The sequence below is a fragment of the Gopherus evgoodei genome, chromosome 2, assembly GCF_007399415.2.
Source record: "Gopherus evgoodei ecotype Sinaloan lineage chromosome 2, rGopEvg1_v1.p, whole genome shotgun sequence".
Taxonomy (NCBI): Eukaryota; Metazoa; Chordata; order Testudines; family Testudinidae; genus Gopherus; species Gopherus evgoodei.
This window is the reverse complement of record NC_044323.1, coordinates 194706074-194722216: the sequence shown is the minus strand read 5'-3', so window position 1 is coordinate 194722216 and position 16143 is coordinate 194706074. Positions and strand designations below refer to the sequence as shown.

General features: G+C 45.2%; 1 protein-coding gene across 1 annotated transcript in view; it reads right to left on the bottom strand.

The window, feature by feature from the left end:
* The window catches only part of FBXO15 (F-box protein 15), a 60704-nt gene extending 45247 nt beyond the window's left edge, over positions 1-15457 (bottom strand). The window contains exon 1 of the mRNA XM_030552646.1: positions 15379-15457. The gene's annotated coding sequence lies outside the window, so the exon portion shown is untranslated. The remainder of the gene's footprint in view (positions 1-15378) is intronic.
* Positions 15458-16143: the final 686 nt, after the last annotated feature.

The following is a 16143-nucleotide window of genomic DNA, read 5'->3' as shown; positions in this document are numbered from 1 at the left end:
GCACGCTATTACTGAAACATTGCTTACTGTCTTCTTTTTATCATATAATTATAACATAAATTGATTGGAATATAAATACTGCCCTTTGCATTTCTGTGTGATACCCGAGCCTGTTTTTCACTTGTGAGCCTTGTCATTCTGGGAAGCAGTGAAGCAACACCAACAATTAAGTTTTTCTCCATATTGAGTCTATTCCTGTAAACTGTTGTAAAACTAGGAAAATACTGTATCTAGATGAGTTGACATACCCTTTGGAAGACATCCATGTATCCCCGGGGTTATGTGGACCCCTTGTTGAGAACCACTACTCTAATGGACCAGCACAATCAGTAATAACATTTCTAAATATATGTCACATATGATCCTGAAGGTCAGATGTATGTGTGACTATGTCTACTACTGCTAATAGGTAATTGTGGATCAAAGCTGACATTTTTTATTGTGAAAGGGAAAAATGTTACTTTGCATTTTTCAGTAAAACTGTTCAGCAACTGAAACACAGAACTCCATCCTTAACAGGTTAAAGAAAACACCAATCTTTAGCTGTGCACAGGTTAGCAATACCGCTGTCTAGAAAAAGGGATGAAATGATGTCATCTTGGATGAAGCAATGTCATTAAGATTTCTGTGTTCTGAGGGAAGTTTTCAAATGTGCTTAAGGGATTTAGGAACATACATCCATTTTAAAGCCAATGGGATGTGTTCCTAAATCCCAAAGGTGCTTTTGAAAATCTTTCACTCTACTTCTACACATTTCTAAAGTCTTTGTTTTTAAAACTTGTATTCCCTTTATTATTTTTCATCTTTCAAAACAAAAAGTCCACAGTTCCCTAATTCATCAACTAATTCAATCACTTTCCCATGCACTGTGTGCACAAGGATAAGAAATCAGTCCAAACACTAGAAAAACTTTCATGACGAAATAGATAAGGCTGGCCTGACATTTAAAATCTAAATGCAAGATGTTAATTCCCCACACACCTTTTTTTAGAAGCGTCATACATCATTATATTAAGAGATTCAAGCTCAAAGACACAACAGCCTCAATGGTTAATTCATTAGCTGTTCAATTTGTGGCACTCAGTTTTATAGCTGTATTTTCACCTCAATAACTGTAGTATATACAAAGTGGAGACAACCTTTTTTTTAGAGAAGGAGTAATCTAGTCTGTTTCAAAGAACATAGCAAGTTGTAATTAAAGTTATGACAATACTGATTGTTTCCAAAATTTTAAAATATATCTAGTCATAAACAAAGACGATAGTAATTTAAATGGTTATTCCTAATTTCATCTGATGATGTCCAAGTGCTTTACAAGGGGAGGGAGTATTACTAACCCTTTTACTAGCAGAGAAACTGACGTGAAGAATGGATAAGAAACTTGCCAAAGGTCACACAACAGAAGGATTGAGAACACAACACAAGTCTTCTGAAATTGCTCCTAGGCCAGAGTTTCTCAAACCTTTGGAAGCTGAACCCCATTCCAGAAAAATGAAACCTGACACACACACACCCACTGAAATCACAGAAAGTGTATAAATTATATTCCTGGGGGAATTCTGCACCACTGCACATGTGCAGAATTTATGTCCCTCACAGATTTCTTTGCTTCCCCGCAGAAAAATGACTTTCTGACAGAGAAACAAAGGGAAGCCACAAGAGCGGTCATGCAACCGTCCCCAGCGGTATGTTTCGGGGGCCCAGGGCAGCAAGCAGAGGCCAGGAGGAGAGACTGGGGAAGACTCAGCTGGTGGCTCCTACCCTGCGCCGGGCTCAGCTGCTAGTCCTGAGGAGGACGAGACTTCCTCTTCCCTTGCACGGCATCCAGGGCCAGGTCAGACCCACTCCCAGATTTCTCCCTCGGCTGAAGGAAGTTCTAAAAACTGCTCCCCTGCCCGCCCCACTGACTGCACCCATCGCTCCTCAGCTGCAGGGGGAGGGACCCTGTACAGGGAGCTTCTCCCCCATCCGTGCAACCCTTGTGCACCCAGACCCCCTTATACCCAGACACCTCCCACACCCCAATGAGCCCCACTCCCCCTGCACCTGGACCACCCCAAAGAGCAGCCCACACCCAGATCCACACCCCACCGAGCCCCAACCAGCTGCATATGGACCCCCGCAATGAGCCCTCACACCCATACCCCCTGCTGAGCTCTATCCCCCATACCCAGACCCCCACCAATGAGCCCCAACCACCTTCACCTGGATCCCCCTGCAGAGTCATTACCGTTGCACCCAGAACCCTCCGTGCATCCAGCTCCTCCCTGCACCAGGATCCCCCACTGAGCTGCCCGCACCCAGATTGCCCCATACAGAACCCTCTCAACCCATACCTGGATCCCCCCACAATTGGATCCTCCCTTGCTGAGCCTGCCTGCCCACAACTGATGCACCTGGTACAGAGGGGAATAAATATATAAATCAATCAATAAATGTGGAGGTTCCAGCATGGCAGTAGGGAACACAAGCCACTGGCTGCATGGAGGTGGGAGATCGCCCTGTAGTCCCTCCCTCCTCTACCCTCCACCCCAGCCACGGACTCAGTGATAAGGCTGCACGCGACCAGCACACAGTGCAAGAGCTGGAATTGCCCCAGAAACATCCCAGGGTCCTGCCCCTCCACACCAGGTGCACCAAGATAGCAAGTGAGAGGGACAGAGTCTCACATGTATGCTCAGCCCTCACCCCAAATCCAGGCTCTGGATGGCAGGATCCAATTATGGAAGAGCTTAGTGTGGGGGGAGAAGTTTCTGTGTGGGGCAATCTGGAGCAGAATTCCCCCAGGAGTATCTTTGCATGCACACTCTTACCTATGCCCATAACACTTTTGGAAATGCTGGTGTAGATATTCGTAACGTCATGTTTTCTCTCCTTTCTTACAAGTACTTTCATGAACAATGAAATAACTAGTTAATAACATTCTTAACTATTACTTAGTCCTGCCTTGAGTGCAGGGGACTGGACTAGAAGACCTTCTGAGGTCCCTTTTAGTCCTACACTGCTATGATTCTATGATTTAGAGCAGTGTTTCTCAAATGCAGCCACAAGGGGCTTTTTGTGCAGCCACAACAGCCTCCTGGGCAGTGATGGGGGGATGAAATATTGGTATCTCCCCCTCTCTCCCTGTTCTTCCTGGATGCGCAGCCCTACACTGTCTCTGGAGACAGGTATGGCACAGTGCTGCAGGAGCAAGATGAGTTCTCAACCCACTGGGGACGGGGGCCAGCAGTGGGGCTTGGGCTTCAGCCTTAGGGTGGTCATGCAGCAGGCTCCAGTGGCAGGGCTTCAGGATCCAGGCCATGGGGCTTTGGGTTCTGGTGCCCAGCTCCAAATGCTGACCCCAGCTCCAGTCCCGAGCTCCAGCCACGTGGTAGCGGGAGCTGGCCCTGGTGCTGACCCCTAGCCCAACCCATGTGGCAGCAGGCTCCAACCGCTGGTTTCAGCCTCGCAGCTCTGACCAGGCAGCTCCAGGCACCTCCCATCACACCAGTCCCCCACTGCCTTCCCCATCCATTACCCTATCGCCCTGGGCACCCACTGCCTCCCACCAGCCCCACATCCATCCCCATATTGCCCCTGGCCTCCGCTGCCTTCCCCTCTCACTCCACCATTTAGGACTTAATTCGTCCTGGGGCTTGCTGAGAAAAGTGATGATATTAACAAACATGCAAGTATCAATTTTCAGAGCAGACTTACTAACTAGCTGGGAGGCTGTGATAAGTGATACCTATATGTTTGTTAATATCACTTATCACAGCCTCTCAGCTAGCTACGAAGTGTGTTCTGAAAAGTGATACTAATGAGCATACAAATATCACTTTTCACAGCATTATTTTTATTACTGTCTGGAGAAAAAAAAAAAACCTACATGAAGTACAATGATTTGGATGGATGAATGGATATGCATATTTATCTGTTTTTCCTAAAGTTAATTAAATATTTTAGGGAAAAATGTCAGTGCGGACACCAGTGAGAGATGGTGGCTGCACGCTGAGGCCACCAAAAATTCTCTTGAGAGAACCCTGAGTATCATCACTGCTATTCAGAGATAGCACTCATTGAAATGAATAGCCCAGTTCACGGCTCAGAACTTGTTTCAAGCTCAGTGCACATTTGTTTTTGCATCAGCCATCATAATATCTTGTTTTAAAGGTTTTCCTCACAACCATAACAGCTAGAGAGACATCCTTTTTCTCTCTTTTTTTTTTAAATGAACGAACAACGGTCCACATTCCAATAGCTAGTCCTTTGCATTCCCGAGACCTGTGCCCCAGAGTTTGGGAAAAACTGCACAACTTCCCTACCATTAGATTGGATCATCTTCTCTGAAGCACTTTTGAATTTTCTGCATTCCAAATGTCAAAAGCTATAGTGAAACCAATGTGCCCTTAATCAATTCAGTCCTTTTCTTATCATTCAAGTCAGCAGCTGCAGAAGAATAATACCGAGCTTCCGTACTAGTGCTTTACCAGCACCTCCTGGCATTTGACATTTACCAGGATCACCAGTTGCCAAAAACAGCTGTCCTAAACATGCAAGATGATGATGAAGGAGAAAGGGGAAAAAAAAGTCTCATCAGGTTAAGATGTATTTTAGATTGGTAAACTATATCCTAGTCCTAATGGATGATTAATATATAAACCTGAGATTTTCAAAGAAGCATTAGGGATTAGGCACTCAGTTCCCTTAGAACTTTAACAGAGTTGGGCATCTAACTCTCTTAGGCTCCTTTGAAAATTCCAGGCTTAAAAGCTCCTGAAGACAGGCAAACACCCAAGAATGTTGTGTGACACAATTATTTCATAATCTGTACAATCACTTCACCCCAACATACTCTCCATAATCTGCCAGATAAGTTTATTACTTCACTGAAGCTTGTTTTCCTTATTCATGGCTCCTTTTTAGTCCCTTACAGTCCATTAAGCCATCGCCACTACACGGCCACAGACTTTGGCCTTGTCTACACTAATGCTAATTATGCTAGGTAAATTATGTAAATTACATAATTTAACTCAACGAAATTTACACTGACTTAAAGTAGTGTTTACACCACACTATATCAATGGGACAGCTTCCGCCTCTCATTGAGGAAGAGTACTGAAGTTGACAGTGTGACACTAGGCCTTGGAGGCGCATCCTGTAACCCCCATATTCCCCATTTATAGATATTTGTGATATTGCATATAAAGCAGGCTGTGTGAGGTATTAGGGGAAAGGTTATGATCTGCTGAAAGTCACTCATATCTAAATATGTATATCATTAATACATATGAAAATTGAGTTGTATGGCTGTCACTAAAATATGCTGTGGGTATGGGAAGCGCTCAGATACTAGCTCTCCAGAGACAATCCCAAGGAAAGTAACCAACACCCAGGCAGGTGTCAAACAACCATTAACAGCTATTCTCCTGCAAGGGAGCTACAGTTCAATGCAGGGATCGGCAACCTTTGACATGTCCGCAGGTTTGGCCAATTGCAGCTCCCACTGGCCATGGTTCGCCGCTCCAGGGCAATGGGAGCAGCGGGGAGCAGCGGCCAGCATATCCCTTGGCACACACCGCTTCCCGCCACCCCCATTGGCCTGGGACAGCGAATTGCAGCCACTGGGAGCCGCGATTGGCCAAACCTGCAAGTGTGGCCAAACAACAGGCCAGGCCCACCAGGGTGCTTACTCTCATGGGCCAAGGGCCAAAGGTTGCCGATCCCTGGTTCAATGACTCAGCTGCATAAGGCCACACTAGGGGAATTGCTTACCCTTGCCTGGTAACTCAGCAGTGCCCACCAGACATGCCTGGACTTGTGTTCTCCAAGCACATTGGACTGAGGGTTTAAAATAAAACACAGAGGTCCTATGCTTCGCATATCTCCTGTCCCCACCTATGCTATTCCCGCCTTCCTTATTTTAGCAATCATGCAACTGGCTGAACTTGGCAAACCTCAGTTTTATAAATGTCACAGAATGTGAATGTTATATGCAATATGGGACTAGATATTAATTTTGGAGATTCTCATATTCGATGTTTGGCGTTTACCTGCATTAGAAATGGGGAAGGAACGGGTGGCAGCGTGTTTGTTAGCAATTATTATGGGAAATCTTGTTTAACTGTCACATATTTTTTCCTTTGTCTCCCACACTTCCATTGGTAAATACAAGCTAAGCTTCTGTTTGCTCAGATTTCTCTTTCCCATTCTTTTCCTGTACAGTTCATTCAGTAATGCCACAATCTATCTTTTGTGACAAATTTCATGGAGATGGCCTCCGATGTCAAAAACACTGGATTCTGTCATTGCTGAATGAATCAGGCCAAACGGAAAGAAGAGAGCTTGTCCCAAATATTTCAGCAAATAGCACTTCCAAAAAAAACAATACCGAAGAAATAAATAACAATTTAATAGAATTGTATCCAGTTATGATTTACACATCCAGACTTTGTAATGTTAACTGTGCAACTTTACTGCTGCATAACAAGTTCAGTGAAGTTTTGGTATTTCATTTTTTTTAGAAGTCCCACTGACTTTAAGTCTTGTTTAATATTAAGCATCCTGACAACTGTCACTCAAACATTTGCCCCTGCTGTCATTCTTTCACTCAGACCAGCTGAAATGTCATAAGCAGTGATGCAGGAAGTGAAAAGTTCACTTTTTCTATTAGAATTTATTCCCAGGGCTTTGGCATAGGTAGTCTCCCCTACTCCCCCTTCTGGATCTCTTGCCTCCACTATGCCTCTGAGCCCTGGTCTACATTACGAGTTTAGGTCGAATTTAGCAGTGTTAGATCGATTTAACCCTGCACCCGTCCATGCAACGAAGCCATTTTTGTCAACTTAAAGGACTCTTAAAGTCGATTTCTGTACTCCTCCCCAACGAGGGTAGCGCTGAAATCAACATCGCCGGGTCGAATTTGGGGCAGTGTGAATGCAATTCGACGATATTGGCCTCCAGGAGCTATCCCAGAGTGCTCCATTGTGACCGCTCTGGACAGCTCTCTCAACTCAAATGCACTGGCCAGGTAGACAGGAAAAGCCCCGGAAACTTTTGAATTTCATTTCCTGTTTGCCCAGCGCGGCAAGCTGATCAGCACAGGTGACGATGCAGTCCCAGAATCGTAAAAGAGCTCCAGCATGGACTGAACGGGAGGTAATGGATCTGATTGCTATTTAGGGAGATGAATCCGTGCTATCCGAACTCTATTCCAAAAGAAGAAATGCCAAAATATTTTTTAAAAAATCTCTAAGGGCGTGATGGTCAGAGGCTACAACAGGAACCCGCAACAGTGCCGCATGAAAATTAAGGAGTTCAGGCAAGCCTACCAAAAAACCAAAGAGGCAAATGGCTTCTCCAGGTCAGAGCCCCAGACATGCTGCTTCTATGATGAGCTGCATGCAATTCTAGGGGGTGGGCCTACCACTACCCCACCCCTTTCCGTGGACATCTGCAAGGGGGGAGTCTCATGCATCAGGGATGAGGATTTTGGGGACGAGGAAGATGAGGAGGTGGAGGAGGATGAGGATAGCACACAGCATGCTCCCTGACACCCAGGAACTGTTTTTCACCCTGGAGCCAATACCCTCCCAACCCTCCCAAAGCAGGCTCATGGACCATGAAGCCAGAGAACGCACCTCTGGTGAGTGTACCTTTGTATACATAATGCATATATAAAAGCAAGCGTGTTTAATGATTAATTTGCCCTGAAGACCTGGGATGCATTCGCGGCCAGGACAGCCCCTCCTTTTAAATGGCCAATCCAACGAGTGCTTGGTATGGGAAAGGAGGGTGCTGTTGTTTGAAACCATTCCCACATGTTATGAAGGTTGAAGAACCTGAAAGACAGTGGCTTACCCTGGCTCAGCATTGCTGCAAGCTGAATTCTGTTGCCTGGCCCTGCATGTGTAATCTCACACAAACTGGCAGGCCCTCAATATAAGAGGCAAAATGAGACCTTGTACTGAAAGCATGTGCTATGTAATGTTAACAGCTTGGTTCACTGTGAAAGAGTCTACCCATTGTTTTCTAAAACGTGTCTTTTTTAATACTACTCTCCCATTTTTAACTCCCGCAGCTACAAATGTTTCAACGGTACTCCCATCATCTCCATCCCAGAGGCTAGAGCAGATAAGAAGGCAAAAAAAATGCACTCGCAATGAAATGTTCTCTGAGCTCATGCAGTCCTCCCACACTGAAAGAGCTCAGCAGATTGCATGGAGGCAGACAATGTCAGAGTCCAGGAAAGCACAAAATGAACGCCAGGACAGGAGGGACAAACGAGATGTGAGATGGCGGGAGCAAGATGAGAGATGGCAGCAGTGCGATCAGCAGAGGCAGGATGCAATACTGAAGCTACTGGGGGAACCACACTGATACGCTCCAGCATCTGGTGAAGCTGCAGGAAAGGCAGCAGGAGCACAAACCGCAGCTGCTGCCTCGGTGTAACCGCCTACCCTCTTCCCCAAGTTCCATATCCTCACCCAGATGCCCAAGAACGTGGGGAGGGGGCCTTCAGGCACCCAACCATTCCACCCCAGAGGACTGCCCAAGCAACAAAAGGCTGGCATTCAATAAGTTTTGAAGTGCGATGTGGCCTTGTCCTTCCCTCCTCCCCTCATCCACCACCCCGCCCAGGCTACCTTTGCAGTTATTTCCCTGTTTGTGTGATGAATTAATAAAGAATGCATGATTTTGAAACAATAATGACTTTATTGCCTCTACAAGCGGTGATCGAAGCGGGGAGGGCGGTTGGCTTATAAGGACGTAGAGTGAAATGAGGGGGCGGGTTTTCATCAAGGAGAAACAGAACTGTCACACCGTAGCCTGGCCAGTCATTAAACTGGTTTTCAAAGCTTCTCTGATGTGCAGCGTGCCCTGCTGTGCTCTTCTAATCACCCTGGTGTCTGGCTGCGCGTAATCAGCAGCCAGGCGATTTGCCTCAACCTCTCACCCCGCCATAAACGTCTCCCCTTTACTCTCACAGATATTGTGGAGCACACAGCAAGCGGCAATAACAACTGGAATATTGGTTTCGCTGAGGTCTAACCGAGTCAGTAAACTGTGCCAGCGAACTTTTAAACATCCAAATGCAGAATGATGGTAGAATGTGCACTTGCTCAGCCTATAATTGAACATCTCCTTACTACTGTCCAGGATGCCTGTGTATGGCTTCATGAGCCATGGCATTAAAGGGTAGGCTGGGTCCCCAAGGATAACTATAGGCATTTCAACGTCCCCAACAGTTATTTTCTGGTCTGTGATGTAAGTCCCTTCCTGCAGCTGTTCAAACAGAACAGAGTTCTTGAAGATGCGAGTGTCTTGTACCTTTCCCAGCCATCCCACATTGATGTCGATGAAACGTTCCTTGTGATCCACCAGTGCTTGCAGCATCAATGAAAAGTACCCTTTGCAGTTTATGTACTGGCTGCCAAGGTGGTCTGGTCCCAAAATAGGAATATGTGTTCCGTCTATCGCCCCACCACAAATAGGGAATCCCACTGCAGCAAAGCCATCCACTATGACCTGCACATTTCACCGAGTCTCTACCCTGGATATCAGCAAGTCTTTGCTTATGTTGGTTATTTGGATCACAGCAGTCCCCACAGTAGATTTACCCACTCCAAATTGATTCCTGACTGACTGGTAGCTGTCTGGCGTTGCAAGCTTCCAGACGGCTATCGCCACTCGCTTCTCAACTATGAGGACTGCTCTCATCTTGGTATTCTTGCGCTTCAGGGCAGGGGAAAGCAAGTCACAAAGTTCCATGAAAGTGCCCTTACGCATGCGAAAGTTTCACAGCCACTGGGAATCATCCCAGACCTGCAATACTATGCAGTCCCAACAGTCTGCGCTTGTTTCCCAGGCCCAGAATCGGCATTCCACAGCATGAACCTGCCCCATTATCACCATGATGTCCGAATTGCCAGGGCCCGTGACAATGTTTTTGCCCCATCAGGCCTTGGGAGCTTAACCCATAATTCCAATGGGTCGCAGAGACTGTGCGAACTGTGGGATAGCTACCCACAGTGCACCGCTCTGTGAGTCGATGCTAGCCACAATATTGAGGATACACTCCACCGACCTACTGAGCTTAGTGGGGACGTACATGATCGACTGTTAAAATTGCTTTCTAAAGATCGACTTCTATAAATTTGACCTAATTTCCTAGTGTAGACATACCCTTAGCTATTTAGGAATGTAACTTAATAACATTAAGTACTCAACTACTTAGAAAGGCCAAAAAAGAATTTGAAGAACAGCTAGCCAAAGACTCAAAAATAGCAAAAAAAAGAAAAAATTAAGTACATCAGAAGCAGGAAGCCTGCTAAACAACCAGTCAGCCAGTACGCCTGACTTCTGTACTGGGCAAACTGGTTGAAACTATAGTAAAGAACAAAATTGTCAGACACATAGATGAACATAATTTGTTGGGGAAGAGTCAACATGGTATTTGTAAAGGGAAATCATGCCTCACCAATCTACTAGAATTCTTTGAGGGGGGTCAACAAGCACGTGGACAAGGGGGACCCAGTAGATACAGTGTACTTAGATTTTCAGAAAGCCTTTGACAAGGTCCCTCACCAAAGGCTCTTAAGCAAAATAAGCTGTTGTGGGATAAGAGAGAAGGTCCTCTCATGAACTGGTAACTAGTTAAAAGATAGGAAACAATGAGTAGGAATAAGTGGTCAGGAGTCTGTACTGGTTCCAGTCCTATTCAATATATTCATAAATGATCTGGAAAAAGGGGTAAACAGTGAGGTGGCAAAATTTGCAGATGATACAAAATTGCTCAAGATAGTTAAGTTCCAGGCAGACTGCAAAGAGCTACAAAAGGATCTCTCAAAACTGGGTGACTGGGTAACAAAATGGCAGATGAAATTCAACAGTGATAAATGCAAAGTAATACACATTGGAAAACAACTATATATAAAAAAGAATGGGGTCTAAATTAGCTGTTCCCTACCACTCAAGAAAGAGATCTTGAAGTAATTGTGGATAGTTCTCTGAAAACATCCACTCAATGTGCAGCAGCAGTCAAAAAAGTGAACATAATGTTGGGAATCATTAAGAAAGGGACAGAAAATAAGACAGAAAACATCATATCGCCTCTGTATAAATCCATGGTACACTCACAACCTGAACACTCCATGCAGATGTGGTCCCATCTCAAAAAAGATATATTGGAATTGGAAAAGGTTCAGAAAAGGGCAACAAAAATTATTAGGGATACGGAATGGCTGACGTATGAGGAGAGATTAATAATTGGAACTTTTTAGCTTGGAAAAGAGACCACTAAGGGGGGGGATATGATTGAGGTCTATAAAATCATGACTGGTGTGGAGAAAGTAAATAAGGAAGTGTTATTTACTTCTCATAACACAAGAACCAGGAGTCACCAAACGAAATTAATAGGCAGCAGATTTAAAATGAAAAAAGGAAGTATTTTTCACACAACGCACGGTCAGCCTGTGGAACTCTTTGTCAGAGGATGTTGTGAAGGCCAAGATTATAACAGGGTTAAAAAAAAAAACTGGATAAGTTCACTGTTGGCCAAGATGGAGAGGGATGGTGACCCTAGCCTCTGCTTTCCAGAAGCTGGGAATGGGCGACAGGATGGATCACTGGATGGGTACCTGTTCTGTTCATTTCCTCTGGGTCATCTGGCATAGGCCACTGTTGGCAGACAGGATACTGGGCTAGATGGACCTTTGTTTTGACCCAGTATGGCCATTCTTATGTTCTAATTACAAACAAAATATTATTTACAAGTATCGCCAAGATAATATAGGAGAGTTCACAATAAAAAAATAAAAATAAAAAGTCAAATGTTAGGCTAGCCACCAAACCATAACCGTGACTCTTTTTATCTTGGGTGGAGGGAAGAAATAAATAAACAAAATAGTGCTAAACTGACCAAAAGTAGATCACAAAGTCCACAGTATGACACAAGAGATCATGGCTGGTTCAAATAATTCTGTCAAACTTGTAGTGTTTTCCACAATGTCTGATTAACATAGGGTGACCAGACAGCAAATGTGAAAAATCGGGATGGGGGTGGGGGGGTAATAGAAGCCTATATAAGAAAAAGACCCAAAAATCAGGACTGTCCCTATAAAATCAGGACATCTAGTCACCCTAGTTTAACAGGAAACCTCCATCTGCTCTAACCCCAGCTCTCTACAAACACAGGCACAAGTTCTGAACACAGTATGTATTATATTTTTCTTCAACCCCTGTGACTCAAACCTATGCAATTTCTGTGGCATAAGAGTCTGGACAGGTGGAGGGAGAAAGTCACTCATCAAATCTCAAGCCTGGCAGACAAAGGCCTTTATTAAGTTACCTTTTTGGAAGTTCCTCATGGTGGGGTGGTGATTTTGTTTGTTTGGTTTTGGGTTGTTATTTGTTTTGCAGGAGGGGGCCAAATTTGTTTGAACTGGTCTTGCCTGAGGCTCCTGTCACATGCAGTATAACAGTTCCATTGTGTGGGAGGCATAATATCTTCATATTTACAGCACAGAACCTGCATGTATGCATTTAAACTGGCTAAGCAGCCTGGAGACATCACAATTAAACTTGGATAGTTTTCAGTGTGGAAAATTGTATATGCTTAAAGTAGCAGTGGAAGAGGCAGGGGAGGAATAGATAATGAAACAGTGGAGGACCACCATGGGGTGAGCACGACAGTTAAAACTGGGCTGTTTTCCATGTTGAATTTCTGAGGCAATAAGAGGGCACGACTTCAGTTTTATATCACATCCAAGAATCGCACCTCTAGCAACCAAGTAACCACTTCTGACGCCTTTTGTTCAAAGGCAACTCTCTCTCAAGTATCACCTACTAAATCACCAATACCACGTCCTACAACACCCTGGGTTTTCCCTTAGAGGTATTCCATCCAAAGTTCTCACCACCCAGACCTGAAATAAGGTCTTCCAGGGCCAGAAAAGTTTGAAGTCCTATCCCATACCCTTACCCAACCCAGATCCTCCTCTGTTTTTTCAATATAAATTAATTGGACTAATTGGACACAACCTTACAGTTCCTTCCTCACTTCATATTATTTATATATAACCTTAGAATGTATTTTACTCCCTTTCTTACACACCAATTCAAAATAAATGCCTCTTCTGGAGGCCCCCTTGACTACAATGTCCCACCTAAGATAGCACCCCAACCACAGAGAAGCTGAGGTGTTCCTTAGCAATACTTATGTGACCAGCAGCAGTCATCCTGAGACTGCTTCAGAAATGGTTTGATTACACTGCCATGGCTTTCCATGTGGACAGCTTTCTTGGACCTACATTTGCCTGTAATAGAAAACTGCAATTTTGGGAAGCAGGAAGGAGAATTACATCAAATACATATTTAAATCAGGAATAACAATATATTCTCTATGTTAAGTGAATACATCTTTTTTGCAATTTGCTTGGCCTTTCACATTAATTTAGAAGGGGTGTAAAGGACTAAGCAAACATCTCCGACAGTAGGAGTGAGAATTTTGATTTGTTAGCTTTTTACAACTACTTTACAGAGATGTAAATAACTACACAAGACACTTTATTCCCCATATATTTTATTCAAGATAACTTTCACAACTGAAGTATCACATACCCTTATGGACCTCTATAATTCTGTTTCCCCATCTACAAAATAGGGATAATAATATATTTGTAATACTCCCTTGAGATAGGAAAAATAATAATTGTTTGTGACGCGCTTAGATGCTACAATGATTTGTGCCATACAAAAGACTTTAAATAAATATGTCATAATCTCAGCATGAAATTTTCAAATAGCCATATTTTGTTAAACCAAAGCAGACAAAAGTACACCTTCTCTGAGTACAAAATCCATGCCAAGTTTCAAATTTCTGCCATTTTTGCCACAGGCATTTATGAGAGTGGTGTTAGAAATCTTCTTTAACAGAAAAAGAGAGTTTCATTCTCCATAACCCAAAAACAGTTCACGGAATTTTGCTCAAGCTTTCAAACCAAAAACAAACAAAATATCTTTGTGCCATGAACAAACATGAAAAATGCCACCTTTGAGAGAGAATATTCCAGAAAGATTTAAACACATGAGAAAAGAGGATTGACTTGTGCAGGAGGTCATCACTAGATGATCACGATGGTCCCTTCTTACCTTAAAGTCTATGAGTCAATGAGACTTGCAATATTAAGGCCCAGTCCTGCAAGGATTAGATCCTCAATTATTGCAGATACTGGTACCAGCCAAGATAGTTTTGACTAACATGAAAAAAAGACAATGATTCCCAACAGTGAGTAGCAGCTGCCAGTACAGTTTCTTCACTTGTATTACTAGTCCAAGAAGTCAAAAAATCATGTTAGGCCTTGCAAAATCTTCAAATTTTTAAAATTACTTTTGGATGGGGATTATGGAAGACCTTTATTTGCTTCTTTTTTGAGTCTTTAAAGTTAATGTTTTCAAGCTTTTCTACACACCAATTATGGCTGGAAACTAGAAATATTTACATAATAGCATGACTCCAGGAGTTAGGACATTGAAGAAAACAGCATATATTGAGAGATTCAAGACGAAACCACAAGATCCAGCAAGTCTACTTTACACTTCTAGGGCTAGTTTTACAAACCTTAAACTACCAGACCAAAAATACCAGATCTAGCTTCTTCCTTTATTGCCTTCTAAAAATCCTTTTCACTAAAGATTGATTAACCACTTCTGCCTCTCTCTCAATGACCTTCGGTGTCCTAACCCCTGATGAAGTTTTGGTTTCAAAATGGCCCAAGGTACAATATGGGCAGCAAGACCAACGCATGATGTACTAGGGCTCTGAAGCAGTACAGTCAGGGTCACAATGACCGAGAGGAGAAATAAGAAGGGAACTGTTCTCCTTTTGAGATTGTTCTCCTACCGAAGTCCCTTTCATGCACTTACTTCCCTGAAAGTTTTCTAAGCAGTTGCAGCAATGAGTCCAAACTATGCAGCAGCTGAGTGCAGCAGACAAACCCTGGGAATAGGGGAGACTCCAATCGAGTCACTCTCCCCAGTGGCTGGCACTGACCCCACCTGGGAGAAATAAAAAGTGGCCACACTTTCCCAAGCTCTGCCCATAGGTGAAGCAGATCTACAAGCTGCGGCTCACCGCAGCCTGTACAGCTCTCCTCCCCTTGCACGTGGCGCACTAGTGAGGACGCCATCATTAGGGTTCCGAGTCAAAGCTCCCACGAGCAACCCCGGCCCGGGGGAAGATCGGGAGCGGGCCTGGCTGCATGGGGATCACAGCACAATTAAACACAGCGTCTGGCGGAGGCAGAGGGACTCGCGTGACTCGGCTCTGCGCCCACTTCACCTGGACCCCGAGTCCCGCTCAGCCAGGGGGAGCCAGCAGGCGAGGAGGGCGGTTACCTGAGCCGCACGGCCAAGCTCCCGCGGTCCGGGCCGGGGGCAAGAGCCGCGGAGGTCGGGGGGCTCCGGCTGGGGAGGGCGGGCGGCGCCGGGCGCTGGGGAGCAGCCGCTGCCCACGCTAGCCCGAGGCTGTGCTGCTGCAGAATCCAGCCGCGTCCAGTCGCCATAGTGACACTGGAACCCGAACGGCCCAGCGTTCCAAGCGGCCCGGCTACAAGCCCGCGCGCCCGCCCGCCCGCGTGGTGTTGCCTCTGCCGGGCACCCGCGGCGCGAGGGCGGCGTTGGAGTTGGTCAGGAGGTGGCAGCGGCCTCTCCGCAGCCTGAAGTTACTGGTTGCAGCCCATTGAAGGGCCTGGCTCTTCCACACATCCTGGTTACAGAGGTTCAGCTGCCCCTCACACACACACTCAACACATTTCAGTTCTGAGAAGGGCCCAGTCTAGGGTTCTATCTGGTAGTGAGCCCCACATGCTGTCAGGGTTGCAGGCCAGGGCAGAGCGGGTCCACCCCTAACCACCCTCTAAAACATCCTTGGATTGTGTCACCCCATAGTGGGCAACATAAAGATAAGCCATTCCCCTAATTTATAGCCCTCTTCTCTAGAACCGAGTTCAGTGCTCCCACCGTTGCTTCCCCCAAATGCCCACTGCCTCATCAGGCATCTCTATGCTCCCCTGCGCATGCTGTCTCATTTCCTTCTCCTTCCTATCCTCCATTTCCACTGCAGGCATAACCACCAGTTTCCCATCTGCAACTCATATTTGC